Raw genomic sequence first — 16981 nt, forward strand, 5'->3', positions numbered from 1 at the left:
TTGTTCTTCCAAGATATAGGAAAATGCCATGCACAATAAAAAAGTGAAAATTTCAGATGACTTTGTAGTCAGTACCTTTAAGTATATGAATTAACATAAACATCATGTGACCAATATGTGAAAAGGAATTATTAATATGAGAAAATAAGATGTGAAAAAATGAGCCTTTTTTTTTTACTTGCAGGTACTTCTGTCCATGGTCCACAGTGTATAAATAATTGTTTGTACTGGGTTCATCCATCCTGTGTAGCCATGCTGCTGGATCTTTAAGTGTTGCACCATGATCCTGAAGAAGAAGAAAGAAAACAAAAACATTTGTTGTACAGAGGAATGACACCAAAAACTAATTGACTTGATATTAGCCTTGCGTTTATATTCAGGATCCAGATCTAACAAAATGTGTGCACTATGAAACCAGATATACACTGACAGAAAGGATATGATTACTACTAATTTGTGTAATAACCACTCATTACAACCATGCTGAGCAGAAAAGCAGCTTACAACAGCAGAAGATCCCAGTACTGTCAGGTAAGAACAGATTGTTTTTTTCCCCTTCCCCAGTCTTTAACTGTCCACTTTTGGTCCAGTTGCCACATGATCAGAAAACTGCATGAAAGTGTACAGGTGTTTCTATTGAAGTGACCAGTCAGAGGATGTTCCATATATTCTATGAATCACCTAAAATGTATGTGTTTACCTGAAAGCACATCAAATGAAACGATTTGTAGATTAATTATGGTAATTCTTAAATACTTCAATGAATCTATATACACTCCTATACTTCTGAATCTTATAGAAAAGTATCCAGACACTTCACGGTTAAACCTTTCTAATTGGACTAGTTTCTCACTAACTGGCTTTAAATGCTATGAAAATAAAGCACTAATAAGGCATTCAATTTCATCCTGAGAATCTGTGAACAGACGAGTGATCGTAATCAGAGTTGATGTACAGCATGAGAAAATGACAATAAGTGAGTGAAACTAAGTTGACTTTGAGATGTAAATATGGCACAGCACATTATACTTCACAAATTAAAGCCCACAAGGAGTAGCGTGTCTTCAAAACCGTTCTCAAGAAGTAATCAGTTCTAATCACCCTGATTGCTCTCAGCAGAAAATTAATCTAATGTTCTTTGCAAAGCAGCTGCTGGTTATTTAAGCACTGATTTCTGTCTCTTCTCTGTGCTGTGATTAATTAAAATGGGAGACAGGGAAAAAAAAACAGGGTATTTAAAGATTTGCAGTCAATAATTCAGGTCAACTAATTATAGCTTTATTTGCACTGCTTATGGCTTTGATTTTCACTCATTTAGATGCATTAACCACTTTTGGGTCAGATTGTGCTGATTTTCACCAATAAAAGCAACCATAATGACAGGTTGACAGTCTGGAGATAAAGGTGCATCCCAACCAACACTCACTCCCTGATTTTCACAAAAAAAGGAAGGATGGATGGATGTTGAGTTAGTGTTCCAGCATAAATGCAAAATATATCAGGGGAAGTTGTTTCAGTTTGTTTACTTTTTAATTATTGCTTCCATGATTAGCTGCATTTAATAAACATACATATGCTACATACACCAGCCACTTTATTAAGTACAACCATACACCTGCTGTTTTATGCAGTTCTTGAATCAGCCGATCCCTTAACAGCAGCACAATGCATAAAATCATGCAGAAACAAACCAAGAGCTACAGTTAATGTTCACTTCAAACATCAGAATGGGGAGCATTGTGATCTCAAAGTGTGACTTTCACTGTGGCATGGGTGTTGGTTTGAGCCAGATGGACTGGTTTGAGTATTTCAGAAACTGCTGATCTCCTGGGGTTTTCACATGCAAACAACAGTCTCTAGAGTTTACACAGACAGAATGGTGCGAAAAACTAAAAAACATCGAGTGAGTGACACTTCTGTGGGTGGAAACAAACACCTTGTTGATAAGAGAGGTTAGAGGAAAATGGTCAGATTGGTTTGAGCTTTTTTGCCAGGAAGGATAATAGCAACTTCTACCAACTCTTTACAACCGTGGTGAGCAGAAAAGCATCTCAGCATGCAACAGCATTGGGTTCCACTCCTGCAGCCAAGAACAAGAATCTTAGAATCAAAAACAAGTTCCTATTAAAGTGGCCAGTCAGTGTACTGTATCTATAAATCTCTAACCAAGTTCTGTTTTTAACTTGGACTTTTAAGTTATTTACACAAGCACAGAGAGAAAGCACAAAATTACAAAACTATTTCTGCAACCTTTACAGGCAACTCCAGAATTATTGGCATCCTTCAAGAAAATTAAAAAATAATAATTAAATATAAATATACTGTATACATTATAAGGGGTTAAACACTCAGTATTGTACTGTTATCAGAAAATAATCAATGGCAATGATTATTTTCCCATATCAGCATGGCTCAAAGGGTCCTATTCCTCTTATAGCTTAGCAGTTTGCCAACAAATGCATTTTTATTAATAAATCATACATACTTTTATGCATTCATGCTTGTTTTTAATGTTGTGAAATGTTCATAAAACAGCTTCCTGTTATCACTTATCTTGTGTTATAGCATATATTTTTTACTCGCTAGACATTTTCTTTCTTTTGAAGACAAAATTTGCAATGTCCACCATCCTGAAGATTTTTTTTTTTTTAACCACCTCTAACTACCTCTGACCTCTGGAAAAATTGAACCATTATGTGTTATGTTAAATGTCTGACTATGTACGGTACATTATATTAAGGTACTTATTTTGCAATAATTCATTTTAAATGTTAACAAATGTGACATAAAAAAATTATCATATTTTTTAAAATAAATAATTTTAATAATTTTGTTGTGATCATTCTGAAGGTTTTTTTTTCCATTCTTTGGATTTTTTTTTTCATGTAAAATAATTTATTTAAAAGTGATTTTAAAAATTACCCAAATTTTCAAACATTGTCAAAAATGGCAGAGATGCCCCACATCAAATTTTCCACAATGCAGAGAACCAAACAAGAGTGTTAAATATATTTGAATGCACAAAATCCAACATCTAATAATATAAAATCTATGCAAAGTGTTCCTTTCAACAATTCTCCTCTACTTATTAAAGCAAGTCTGGCTTCCTAATAGTGATGGAGCAGCTCACTCACAGTGTTGACCTAATTGGCAGCTCCCTCAGTGTCAGGGATGAGGCTGTGTAGAGTACAATGCCACCATTGTGTCTGTCTGAAACCCCAGGCTTGTTGTCATTCAAGAGCAGTGAGTGTTTCTCACGTCTGGGATGGTGGGGGGTAAAAAGTTCTCATCCATCCACGTCTTGGCCTCCTCGCTCACTCTGATTGTCTAAGTGTGTGACCCGAGCACTGCAGACTGGCTACTGGGTGTTGTGATTGTGTGCAAAAACAATACACGAGCACTGAATTCGGGTCCAATTAAGCCACTAGAAGACATTTGGCTGTTGAAAGCAACTAGAAAGAGAGCGTGCTGGTTTCTGGTGCCACTCGGAGCACAGCATGGCAGCGTCAGCTGGGGCATTTTTATAAATAGATGCCAGGGTTCATTTGTGTGGATTTGTTTGGATCAGTCTATGTATGTTTGGATATTGTGTCTCCTGAATGTTACAGATATAAAGAAATAATGGGATGGCTTTAACTGATAAGGAAAAAAAAAAGCACTGGGTCCTGGTATGCAAAATTATCTGAACAGACAGAAATAATGCAAACCAAAGTAAAGTTTGTAGATAATAATTAAGCATGTTGTTAGACTTTTTTTTGTATTTTTCCCTTACCATTGCAAAGATGGATGGGTTTCCATTGAGTCCAGAGCCATGTTCAAATCAATAAGTCACTAACACTGGCCATTCGGTGTCACTGTTCCTCGGAGAGTTATTCTGATATTATTTCATTGTGTGCTCTGATCTCATCTCACAGCTTATTATGACTATCATGTTATACTGGGCTTATCAGCGATGGCTGAACAGCCAATATACTGTATGCAGTGAACTGACACTTTATTAAATATATCTATCTTGTACCTTTAATAGTTATTCCATGAAATTGAATTGTACATGAGCTGATAGCTGACAAAGCGCGTAGCATCGAGCTGGCTATAAGCCATGTACAAAAAGACTGAGTGGAATAACTGTTTTGTTATATCCACATTCCCTGGATTTTGAGAAACTGAGTATTTTCATTTTTGTTTATTGCAAATTCAGTAAATAACTTTATCCAAAACGTCAAACAGAATCACTTCCACTTAGAATGTAAACAAGCCAGTGAAATGACAGAAGCAATTTGTGAAAAATGTGATAATTCTTGAAAAATACGTGCTTATCATCAAATACTTTTATTCCAGATTTTGTTGCTTTTTTTAATATTTTTGGAGGGTTTTGTTTCGAATAGAGTTTTTATTTCGTCGTTGGTTGGTGCAGCAACATGCTCAACCATTTTTTTCTTCTTCTTTAGGGTATTTTGATGGTTGGCAAACCAACTTAAAGGTGCATTACTGGCACCGACTTGGCTGAAGTATGGAACAGGAGTTATTCACAGGGGGTTATACAGTGGTGCTTAAAAGTTTGTGAACCCTTATAATTTTCTAGATTTCTGCATAAATATAACCTAAAACATCATCAGATTTTTACACAAGTCCTAAAAGTAGATAAAGAGAACCCAATTAAACAAACGAGACAAAAATATTACACGTGGTCATTTATTTATTGAGGAAAATGATCCAATATTACATATCTGTGAATGACAAATATATGTTAACCTTTGCTTTCAGTATCTGGTGTGACCCCCTTGTGCAGCAATAACTGCAACTAAATGGTTCCAGTAACTGTTGATCAGTTCTGCACATCGGCTTGGAGGAATTTTAGTCCATTCCTCCATACAGAACAGCTTCAATTCTGGGATGATGGTGGGTTTCCTCACATGAACTGCTCACTTCAGGTCCTTCCACAACATTTCGATTAGATTCAGGTCAGTACTTTGACTTGGCCATTCCAAAACATTAACTCTATTCTTCTTTAACCATTTTTTGGGAGAACAACTTGTGTGCTTAGGGTCATTGTCTTGCTGCATTGACCCACCTTCTCTTGAGATTCAGTTCATGGATAGATGTCCTGACATTTTCCTTTAGAATTTGCTGGTATAATTCAGAATTCATTGTTCCATCAATGATGGCCTGCTGTCCTGGCCCAGATGCAGCAAAAGAGGCCCAAACCATGATACTACCACCACCATGTTTCACAGATGGGATAAGGTTCTTATGCTGGAATGCAGTGTGTTCCTTTCTCCAAACATAACACTCCTCAATTAAACCAAAAAGTTCTATTTTGGTCTCATCTGTCTACAAAACATTTTTCCAATAGCCTTCTGGCTTGTCCACATGATCTTTAGCAAACTGCAGATGAGTAGCAATGTTCTTTTTGGAGAGCAGTGGCTTTCTTCTTGCAACTCTGCTATGCACACCATTGTTGTTCAGTGTTCTCCTGATGGTGGATTCATGAACATTAACATTAGCTGATGTGAGAGAGGCCTTCAGTTGCTTAGAACTTATCCTGGGGACCTTTGTGACCTTGTCAACTATTACACGCCCTGCTCTTGGAGTAATCTTTGTACACAATCTGTCTGACTGTGGATTGGTAGAGTCCAAACTCTTTTTTAGACATGGTTTTGTAACCTTTTCCAGCCTGATGAGCATCAACAACACTTTTCTGAGGACCTCAGAAAATCTCCTTTGTTTGTGCCATGATACACTTCCACAAACATGTGTTGTGAAGATCAGAGTTCAATAGATCCCTGTTCTTTAAATAAAACAGGGTGCCCACTCACACCTGATTGTCATCTCATTGATTGAAAACACCTGACTAATTTCACCTTCAAATTAACTGCTAATCCTAGAGGTTCACATATTTTTGCCACTCACAGATATGTAATATTGGATTATTTTCCTCAATAAATAAATGACCAAGTATAATATTTTTGTCTTGTTTATTTAACTGGGTCCTCTTTATCTACTTTTAGGACCTGTGTGAAAATCTGATGATGTTTAAGGTCATATTTATGCAGAAATATAGAAAATTCTAAAGGGTTCACAAACTTTCAAGCACCACTGTATTCTTTTAGCCATTTCTCCATCCATTATTTGTAACTACTTATCCTGTGCAGGGTCAAGGACAAGCTGGAGCCTATCCCAGCTGATTATGGGCGAGAGGTGGGGTACACCCTGGACAAGTCACCAAGTCATCACAAGGCTGACACATCGAGACAAATAACCATTCACACTCACGGTCAATTTAGAGCCACCAATTAACCTAACCTACATGTCTTTGGACTGTGGGGGAAACTGGAGCACCCAGAGGAAACCCACACAGACACCAGGAGAACATGCAAACTCCACACAGAAAGGCTCCTATTGGCCACTGGGCTCGAACCCAGAACCTTCTTGCGATGAGGCAACAGTGCTAACCACTACACTACCATGCCACCTTTACCTATTTCTGTTTCTTTTAAATACTTGATACATCTGACTTGATAAACTCCATCATTTTGTTTTTCTCTACTCACAGTATATGAGCTGATATCCTTGTAGTAGACTAGCCAATCAGAGCACGTAATTCCTCATATCCAGTGAATGTGCACAGAATAAATACTACTATACTGTCTGTTTTGTCTGTGCCCAACTGTGCTGCCTAGAGTGCATGATTTGAGCAAGATACATGAGTTGTGTTAAAAAAAAACTGTGAATAGATTATTACTGAGAACATTGATCATTTTTATCATCACCCTGATTTTTTTGACAGTAACAATCTACATTTTTTATTGAATATCATTGCATTATACAGCCTAGAATTCACAATTCCTTCCATTCCTCTAGCTGAAGGACAGTGTGATTGATATTTGAATTGGCATGTCATTAGGCTGAAGTGTGGTCTCTCTCTTATCTGAATTCAGCATGTTCCTTAAAGATATCTGCTGATGAGTGACTTGATTAAATTCCCTTGGAGATATGGTCCTCTGCTAATGAGCTGCAGTGCTCTGATAGAGCAGGTTAATTATACAGCCATGAGGTTTCATTCCACTGGGAGCCATCAAGCATTAGTGACTTCACACAGGGGTCACTAAGCACAGTGTGTCAAGGAAACTGGGATATGCAGTTGATAAAGGGATGACAGCTCTGCTGAAATGAGTAGGCAGGTTTTGAGACTTGATTTTCACCACAAAAGGATACAGGATGCAGGTATGAAGTTCATTTCAATTTTGTCTGTAAGTCAAATGAGATGTTGATGGGAAAAGGAGGGGGGTTCCACCAGAACAGCTACAGATGAATTTGCAAGAACTTTGGACAATTAATATGTTAAACTATATCACATCAGAACAATAAGTAAGGAAATAAATAGAGAGAAATCCTCTTCACAATGTTTATAAAAAAATTATTATTTACCTTTGCCAACTTTGTTGGAGGTGATGTTTTAACCTTCATTTGTTTGTCTGTTTCCAATGTAACACAAAAAGTAGTGGACAGATTTTGATGAAATTTGATGGAAAGGTGAGCCATGGGCTAAGGAACAATTCATTAGATTTTGATGCAAATCTGGGTATGTATGTGAATCCAGGATCCAGATATGTATGCGAATCTAGGATTTTTTTGTTCATTTGTTCCCAGCATAACTCAAAAAGTAGTGAAGGGATTTTGATGAAATTTGGTGGACAGCTTTAGTATTATACTAGGTTCAAGTGATTTGACTTTGATATTGAAACTACAGTATGTGGCTTGGTGGAGGTATGCACCCTACCAAGTGCCCTTCTAGTAAATCTATGAAATTATCCGCCAAATAATTTAATCCGTACTTTACTGCTACAAAATTCTATCATTGTTTTTGCTTGATAGAACCAACATACTGTTCTTCACAATCTTTTTCATTTCTCTGCAAATTTATATTGTCTTCATGGAGCACAATTTTTTGATGGAGAACTACAAAATCTGGCACAGATGTAGAGCCAAGAATTGCAGTGTACGGTCTAGCCAGGCTGTGTACGGTCTAGTCTGGGGTCAGCCATTTTGATTTCCCTATTTAGTTATACTTTATATGGTTGGTTTGTTTCCTTGAATGTTTGAGTATTGGTACTTCAACAACATACTACACTAGGTACTGCTGTCACTTGTTCAGTTGGCATGAAAACTTTTTTGTCTAGAAGTTCAGCACTTCATGTCCCTGACTTTTGTACTTGTTGTACGCCACTCTGGATAGGAGCATCCACAGTGTTGTATTACTGCCATCAACAGGTTTATCTTTGACTGTGCACTGACAGTTCCATCATTCTGTCGCGAAACGAACAGCTGATCACACGGAGGTGCTCGCTGACCGCTGATATTTATTAGTTTGGTCCTATGTTTCCTTTCCTTCTCAACATAATGTTTTTTCTTCTCGATTTCCATTACTGTAGTCGATCTTTCATGTTTCATTTGCACACTCATGTCCTCCATTTTTCTCTCCTGTTTTGAATTTGTATCCCACAATGCCTTGCGTGAACAGGAAAAGCCCACCATGTGATGCATGATGTAGTATCTTGAATTGGGTCATGGTGAAGCAGGAAAAAATAGCAGAGAATTTAGTGCCACATGGCCCGAAATTCAATAATTGTTCTATTAAAAAAAAAAAAAAAACCTAATAAAATTTGAAGTCTGTGATTTGAATTCAGTGGCTTTTGGTCCACTAAACAAAAATAACTTGGTGTCAGAAAAATTATTTTTATGACCTACACTTGAAAAATCTGAAAGGCAGTACAGTTTTAATGTTTTGTAGGTAAGAAATTTCCTCTATGAGGAATCTGGTCACAATATTTTCCCAGTCATGTGATTATCACCAACTTTTCAAGGATGGGTGCAAAAGTATACATACTCTGAGCACAAAGTAAAGAAATGCATTTCTACCAAGGCATTTCCACATTCCCTGCATTATCACTATTAACAAAAATAGTGTTAATAGTGGGGGGAAAGAAAACAAATCAAAATATTAGTTCTGAAGTTCAGAAAGTGAAATATTATTTATTACAGTGGTGCTTGAAAGTTTGTGAAACCTTTAGAATTTTCTACATTTCTGCATAAATATGACCTAAAACAACATCAGATTTTCACACAAGTCCTAAAAGTCAATAAAGAGAACCCAGTTAAACAAATGAGACAAAAATATTATACTTGGTCATTTATTTATTGAGGAAAATGATCCAATATTGCATATCTGTGAGTAGCAAAAGTATGTGAACCTCTAGGATTAGCAGTTAATTTGAAGGTGAAATTAGTGTCAGATGTTTTCAATCAATGGGATGACAATCAGGTGTGAGTGGGCACATTGTTTTATTTAAAGAACAGGGATCTATCAAAGTCTGAGCTTCACAACACATGTTTGTGGAAGTGGATCATGGCACAAACAAAGGAGAGTTATGAGGACCTTAGAAAAAGCACTGTTGATGCTCATCAGGCTGGAAAAGGTTACAAAACCATCTCTAAAGAGTTGGGACTCCACCAATCCACAGTCAGACAGATTGTGTACAAATGGAGAAAATTCAAGACCATTGTTACCCTCCCCAGGAGTGGTCGACCAACAAAGATCACTCCAAGAGCAAGGCGTGTAATAGTCGACGAGGTCACAAAGGACCCCAGGGTAACTTCTAAGCAACTGAAGGCCTCTCTCACATTGGCTAATGTTAATGTTCATGAGTCCACTATCAGGAGACCACTGAACAATGGTGTGCATGGCAAGGTTGCAAGGAGAAAGCCACTGCTCTCTAAAAAGAACATTGCTGCTCATCTACAGTTTGTTAAAGATCACATGGACAAGCCAGAAGGCTATTGGAAAAATGTTTTGTGGATGGATGAGACCAAAATAGAAGTTTTTGGTTTAAATGAGAAGTGCTATGTTTGGAGAAAGGAAAACACTGTATTCCAGCATAAGAACCTTATCCCATCTGTGAAACATGGTGGTGGTAGTATCATGGTTTGGGCCTCTTTTGCTGCATCTGGGCCAGGATGGCTTGCCATCATTGATGGAACAATGAATTCTGAATTATACCAGCAAATTCTAAAGGAAAATGTCAGGACATCGGTCCATGAACTGAATCTCAAGAGAAGGTGGGTCATGCAGCAAGACAATGACCCTAAGCACACAAGTTGTTCTACCAAAGAATGGTTAAAGAAGAATAAAGTTAACATTGTGGAATGGCCAAGTCAAAGTCCGGACCTTAATCCAATCGAAATGTTGTGGAAGGATCTGAAGTGAGCAGTTCATATGAGGAAACCCACCAACATCCCAGAGTTGAAGCTGTTCTGTACAGAGGAATGGGCTAAAATTCCTCCAAGCCAATGTGCAGGACTGATCAACAGTTACCGGAAACATTTAGCTGCAGTTATTGCTGCACAAGGGGGTCACACCAGATACTGAAAGCAAAGGTTCACATACTTTTGCCACTCACAGATATGTAATATTGGATCATTTTTCTTAATAAATAAATGACGAAGTGTACTATTTTTGTCCAATTTGTTTAACTGGGTTCTCTTTATCTACTTTTAGGACTTGTGTGAAAATCTGATGATGTTTTAGGTCATATTTATGCAGAAATCTAGAAAATTCTAAAGGGTTCACAAACTTTCAAGCACCACTGTATTATACATATGGGCCACTTTTTCCATGTAATAAAAACATGTATTTTGTTCCCTTCTAGTGGGTTTATTGATTGCATGCAATATTATCATATTGCTCATCCTCCATGTATTACGGCACTCTCCCCAATGGAGAATTGGCATGCAATATTGCTATTACACGTTGTCAAGACAACATGACGTCACACGTCAGAGCTCATGCAAAGATCCAATGACAGCTTTTCTGCTGCGCATGTGCACAATCATTTCTTTGTCGGCTGAGAGAGAGAGAGAGAAGATGGGGTTAATTCAGTGTTTGGATTAAGCATGAAATAAATAAACTGAAAACTGACACTAAAGATGCGCTGAATACCTGAAAGGCTACCAAAACGTCATTATATATTCTTCATGCATATTTACAAGGGAAAAACAGACTAACAGACATCGAAAAATTGGAAAAGAGACACGTCGGAGATGTAAAACTTCCACGCTAGTGAGTGACTATGACAGTTTGTACACAAACATGGCCACGAGGTTTGTGTTGTTAAAGTCAAGTTTACTTCTATAGCACTTTTAACAATAGACATTGTTGCAAAGCAGCTTTACAGAACTTGAATGACTTTAAATATGAGATAGTTTTATCCCTAATCTGTCCCCAACGAACAAGCCTTTGATGACGGTGGCAAGGAAAAACTCCCTCAGACAACATGAGGAAGAAACCTTGAGAGGAACCAGACTCAAAAGGGGATCAATCCTCATTTGGGTGACAACAGACATGACTATAACATTAACAGTTTTAACATGAAGTCAGTTTCGTTGATGTTATAACTAGTGCTGTCAAAAATGTCACGTTATTAACGCGTTAACTTGACTCAATTTTAACGGCGATAATTTTTTTATCGCGAGATTAACGCTCTGTGACATGATGCCACGCCCCACACAGCCAGAGTCCTCTGCCCTCCCCCGAAGAGCCACGGTGCTCGGCTTAGGTTTCGTTTTCCCATCGGCGGCTCCAGCCCCACTTTGCAGTGGCTGTGACAAGACGTGTTATGCTCTGCAATAAAAAAAAAATACATTGGTACAACCAGTGTTCGAACTATGCCGATATTTTCGGGGGGTCCCTTTATTCCCTTGGGGTGCTTGCGCTTGTTTCAGAGCGCAGCTCTCCATCGCACGCTCACTTCGGATATGCAAATGCTTCCCGTTACACACAATTGCTATGTCAATAAACATCATTTTGACAATATTTTAGAGACCCCCCAACATTTCCCAAGTCATGTTTTCAAGGGATCTCATGTCTGTTTCAGGGGATCTCGGATCCCCTGAGTACCCCCGTAGTTCGAACAGTGAGCAAGCCCATTCACTTTTTTATGCTGATAAGAGAATTACAATGGTTTTTCATGTGACAAAAATGTGCGATTAAATTGCGATTAATCGCGAGTTAACTATGACAGTCGCGACATTAATCGCAGTTAAATATTTTAATCACTTGACAGCACTAGTTATAACTCTTCACTGATAGAAACTTGAGTGCAAAACTGTTCATGACAACTGCAGTCCTAAAGTTAGCAAGCCACCTGTAGTCCTCAGACATAAAAGCATTCCTGCAAATGTCCAGAGCATCTTCCAAGTGTGGCTTTCAACTGTCCATATGGGGTCATCCTCCACAGGAGCAATGTGATGAGACTCCAGCTAGACATAGGGCATCAGGATGGATCAGGCAGGTCCGAGGAGCAGAAGAGGTCAACATCTCGATCTCAGGATTGACATGTAACTCAGAGGGACAGACGGGGGGAGGGGGCAGAAAGAGAGAGAAAACACAGGTTGTTAGATATGCCCAATGTCACCTGAATAAGTAGAAAACAGTCTACATTTTGTGTTGAGTGCAAGCAGGGACTCCAACAAAACTAACTATGACAGCATAACTGGAGAGCCAGAAGGTAACACAGGCATGGGAGCGCCCTGGGACATAAAGCAGCCAGCCACTACACTGTCGACAAAGTCAAGTGAGCAAGTGAGTGGGGTACTGACAGTATCCATACATCCCAGTTTACCAAAACACTCTATGTCTGAGGACCCTCCAGATCTATTCCTTTACCTCATAAACACTATTAACAAAAGGCTTGACTAAACAGATATGTTTTCAGCCTAGATTAAACGCTGAGACTGTGTCTGATTTCCAAACACTACTTGGAAGGCTGTTCCATAATTGTGGGGCTTTGTAAGAAAAGGCTCTGCCCCCTGATGTAGCCTTCACTGTGTGAGGTACCAGCAGATAGCCTGCACCTTTTGATCTCAGTAGGCGTGGCGGGTCATAAAGGACTAGAAGTTCACTCAGGTACTGTGGCATGAGACCATTCAGTACTTTTAAAGGTCAATAGTAGTAGTTTCTAATCGATACAAAATTTGATTGGGAGCCAATGCAGTGTGGATAAGACAGGGGTGATGTGGTCATATTTTCTAGTTCTAGTAAGAACTCTTGCTGCTGCATTTTGAACTAACGGGAGCTTGTTTATGCACTTATTGGAACATCCAGACAGTAAGGCATTACAATAATCCAACCTGGAGATAACAAAAGCATGAACTAGTTTTTCTGTGTCGTGTAGTGACATTAAATTTCTTATCTTAGCAATATTTCTGAGATGAAAGAAAGCTATCCAGGTGATGTTATCAATGGGAGTTTCGAATGAAAGACTGGGGTCAATAATAAGTGTGAGGTCTTTTACTACTGCACATGAAGAAAGAGAATGGCCATCCAGAGTGACTATGTAATCAGAAAACTTACTTCTAGCTGCATGTGGTCCTAGTACATCAGTCTTGTCAGAGTTAAGCAGAAGGAAGTTAATAAGCATCCAGTGTCTAATGTCCTTTACACATTCCTCAATTCTATTAAGCTGGTGTCTCTCATCTGGTTTTGCAGAAACATACAACTGTGTGTCATCAGCATAACAGTGGAAACTAATACCATGTTTACAAATAATATCACCCAGAGTTAACATATATAAAGAAAAAAGCAGTGGACCCAAGACAGAACCTTGTGGAACACCAAACTTTACCTCAGTATGCCTAGAAAAATTGCCATTTAAATCAACATCCTGATAGCAATTGGTTAAATAAGAGCTGAGTCAGGAGAAGGCCATTCCCCTCACTCCCACAACATTTTCTAGTCTATCCAGAAGAATGGGATGATCAATGGTATCAAATGTTGCACTAAGGTCAAGCAACACAAGCAGCGAGACACAGCCTTGCTCAGACGCCAACAGTAGGTCATTTATGACTTTAACCAGAGCTGTCTCTGTGCTATAATGAGGTCTAAATCCTGACTGATACATTTCATGGATGTTGTTATTCCTATGTAAATATGAGCATAACTGCTGTGCAACAGCTTTTTCAAGGATCTTGGAAATAAAGGGGAGGTTTGATATTGGCCGATAATTAGACAGCTGACAGGGATCAAAGGTCAGGTTTTTTAATCAGGGGTTTGATAACTGCTAGTTTAAAGGATTTCAAGTCAAGTCAACTTTATTGTCAAATATGCTATACATACAGCACAGATGAAATTTCAGTCCTCTCTGACCCACGGTGCAAACAGGCAATGCAATAAATAAAAATAGAATAATTGAAAAAACAAACAATATAAACACTCTAGATAAGAACTAGACATAGACTAAACACTCAAACAAACAATATAAACAGTATAAACACTCTAGATGAGAATTAGACATAGACTAAGCACTCAGACAATATAAACAGTATAAACACTAGATAAGAACTAGACAAAGACTAAACACTCAAACAGACAATATAAACAGTATAAACACTAGATAAGAACTAGACAGACTAAACACTCAAACAATATAAACAGTATAAACACTCTAGATACAGTAAGAACTAGACATAGACTAAACACTCATATATACATACATACATACACACACACACATGTAAATTGGTGCAAATAAACAAACAGTCAAGGGCACTTGAGATATAGCAGGTAAACATGAAATAAGCAGTATAAACAAACTAGCAGCTGTTAAGGTGAGGTAGTGCGGAATAGTGCAAATGAGCGAGGTAAAGTGAGATGTGTGGTCCATAGCCAATCCTAAGAGAAGAATTTTTATTTTTAAAAGTGGTTCAATTACTTCAGGTATTACAGTATCTGTTTGAATAGACGTGTAGGTAAGGGATCTAGTACACAAGTTGAGGCTTTTGATGCGGAGATTATTGAAAGTAATTCAATTTCTCTAAGGGGAGTAAAGCATTCTAATTGTTGATCTGATACAGTTATATTGTTAACTACAGGGTCACTTACATTGTCTGACCTTAAATTAGTAGTTTGATTTTTTTTTCAGATATTTTCAATTTTGTCATAAAAAAATTTCATGAAGTCATTGCTACTACATACTATAGGTGTGTATGTGTCTACAGTGGTCTTTTTCCTGGTTAAAAGCAGAAGATTTAAAGAGACAGATACGCTGTACACCCAAAAGACTACAAAAACTTCACTGGATAGTCTTCACACATATTTACAAGAGAAAAACATACCAATGGCCAGTGTATAACGGAAAAAGAGAGCAATAGTGGAAATATTGTCAAAGTTCTTCTTGGAGGTGAGGAAAAGTGATGGAGACTTTTACAAGAGGACTTCACTCAGCAAAGCCCCTTTGAAGAAGAAGAAACCTTTATTTGTCACATGCACACTTCAAACACAGTGAAATTCATCCTCTGCATTTTACCCATCTGAAGCAGTGAACACATGCACACACACTCAGAGCAGTGGGCAGCCACACTAGAGCGCCCAGGGCATAGTCAGGGGTTAGGTACCTTGCTCAGGTGCACTTCAGCCCAAGGCAGCCCCATGTTAACCTAACTGCATTTCTTTGGACTGTGGGGGAAACTGGAACACCCAGAGGAAACCCACGCAGACAACATGTAAACTCCACATAGAAAGGCCCTTGCCGGCAGCTCGGTTCAAACCCGGAACCTCCTTGCTGTGAGGCAACCATGCTAACCACTACACCACCGTGCTGCCCTTTTGTTTTGAGCAACTGCAATGTAACAATTAACTATGACCAAAAGTAACTTTGAACTTGAACTGTCAACCTGTATATAGCTTGTATATAAGTTGGGTGGTTGTCCAGGATTTTTGGACTTGTGCCATTTTTATTGTTAGAATTTTGACTTTGTACACTACATTGGATTGACAGAACATTGAATTACATTCAATCAGAATCAGCATTCAACATTGGTAAGTTGCCATCCTGTTCTTAACTTTTTGTAAAATCTATAATCGGTCCATCGAATGTGTATATATAATTATAATTATATTGGCTGTTTTGTTTTTCATGGTATATCAGATATATTCCATTCAGCTACTTGTTTTCAACTCATTCAGTATCATGCTAGCTGAATGGAATATATCTCGTAACCTCCTAGGAACCAAGAAAAAAATGTCTCTCTCAATTTCTCTTTTGTTGTGATTTCCTTACTAGGAATTTCCCAGCAACCCTCCTAGTCACATGATGTATCATTGGAAAGCCCAGGATGTACTCTTTACAAGACACCAGGATTCAAGTGAATAGCTTGAAAGGGTAAGAGGGCGTGCATGTAAAACAAATGTCAACTACAGAGGTTGGTTCTCAGGAGGATATACCACTCAATGCCAGCTAATATTATTAAATAACTCATCCACCTTGCTGACATATTTGCACCATCAAGATCTGGAGACAGATAGTCTTCCTTTTGGTTCTTCTCAAACCCATGTAACTGTACCTCTGTTTTATTGTTAAACATGTTGATAAATTGTGAACGAGTGCTACATTTGCCTTTTTTTACTGTAGTTATATTTACTTTTATACATTATCATGAGCTATATTTAGTAAGTTGTTTTAGTTGTTAGGCACTTTTGAAAACTATAGTTGAATTTGTGTGGTATAAATTATTATTTATTTATTTATTTATTTATTATTTTTTTGCCTTAAGAATTGAAATCTCATTATATCATGTACACCTCAAAATTTTAGAGAAAACAAGTGGTGAAGACAAAATGCATTGAAAGCACAGACACAGCTTTCCTTTCCTTTCTTCACATAAAATTACATTCCTGATGTTAATTTATGCTTCACTTATGTGTATACTGTAGATCAGTCTTTGTCTCAAAGCATATTGGTTCTTAGCTCATTTTCATCGTTCAGAGTTTGAAATTGTATAAACTCCATCTAGCAGTGGATGAGAGGTGAGCATTTCTTCAAATGAGAAATATGAGGTAGATCGTCACTTGCTTTTTTTTTTCAGTGTATAATTACATGCACAGGGTTGCTCCTGCATGTGTTGATACTACAAATTAAACTGCATGTGA

The sequence above is a fragment of the Neoarius graeffei genome, chromosome 6 (assembly GCF_027579695.1).
Source record: "Neoarius graeffei isolate fNeoGra1 chromosome 6, fNeoGra1.pri, whole genome shotgun sequence".
NCBI lineage: Eukaryota > Metazoa > Chordata > Actinopteri > Siluriformes > Ariidae > Neoarius > Neoarius graeffei.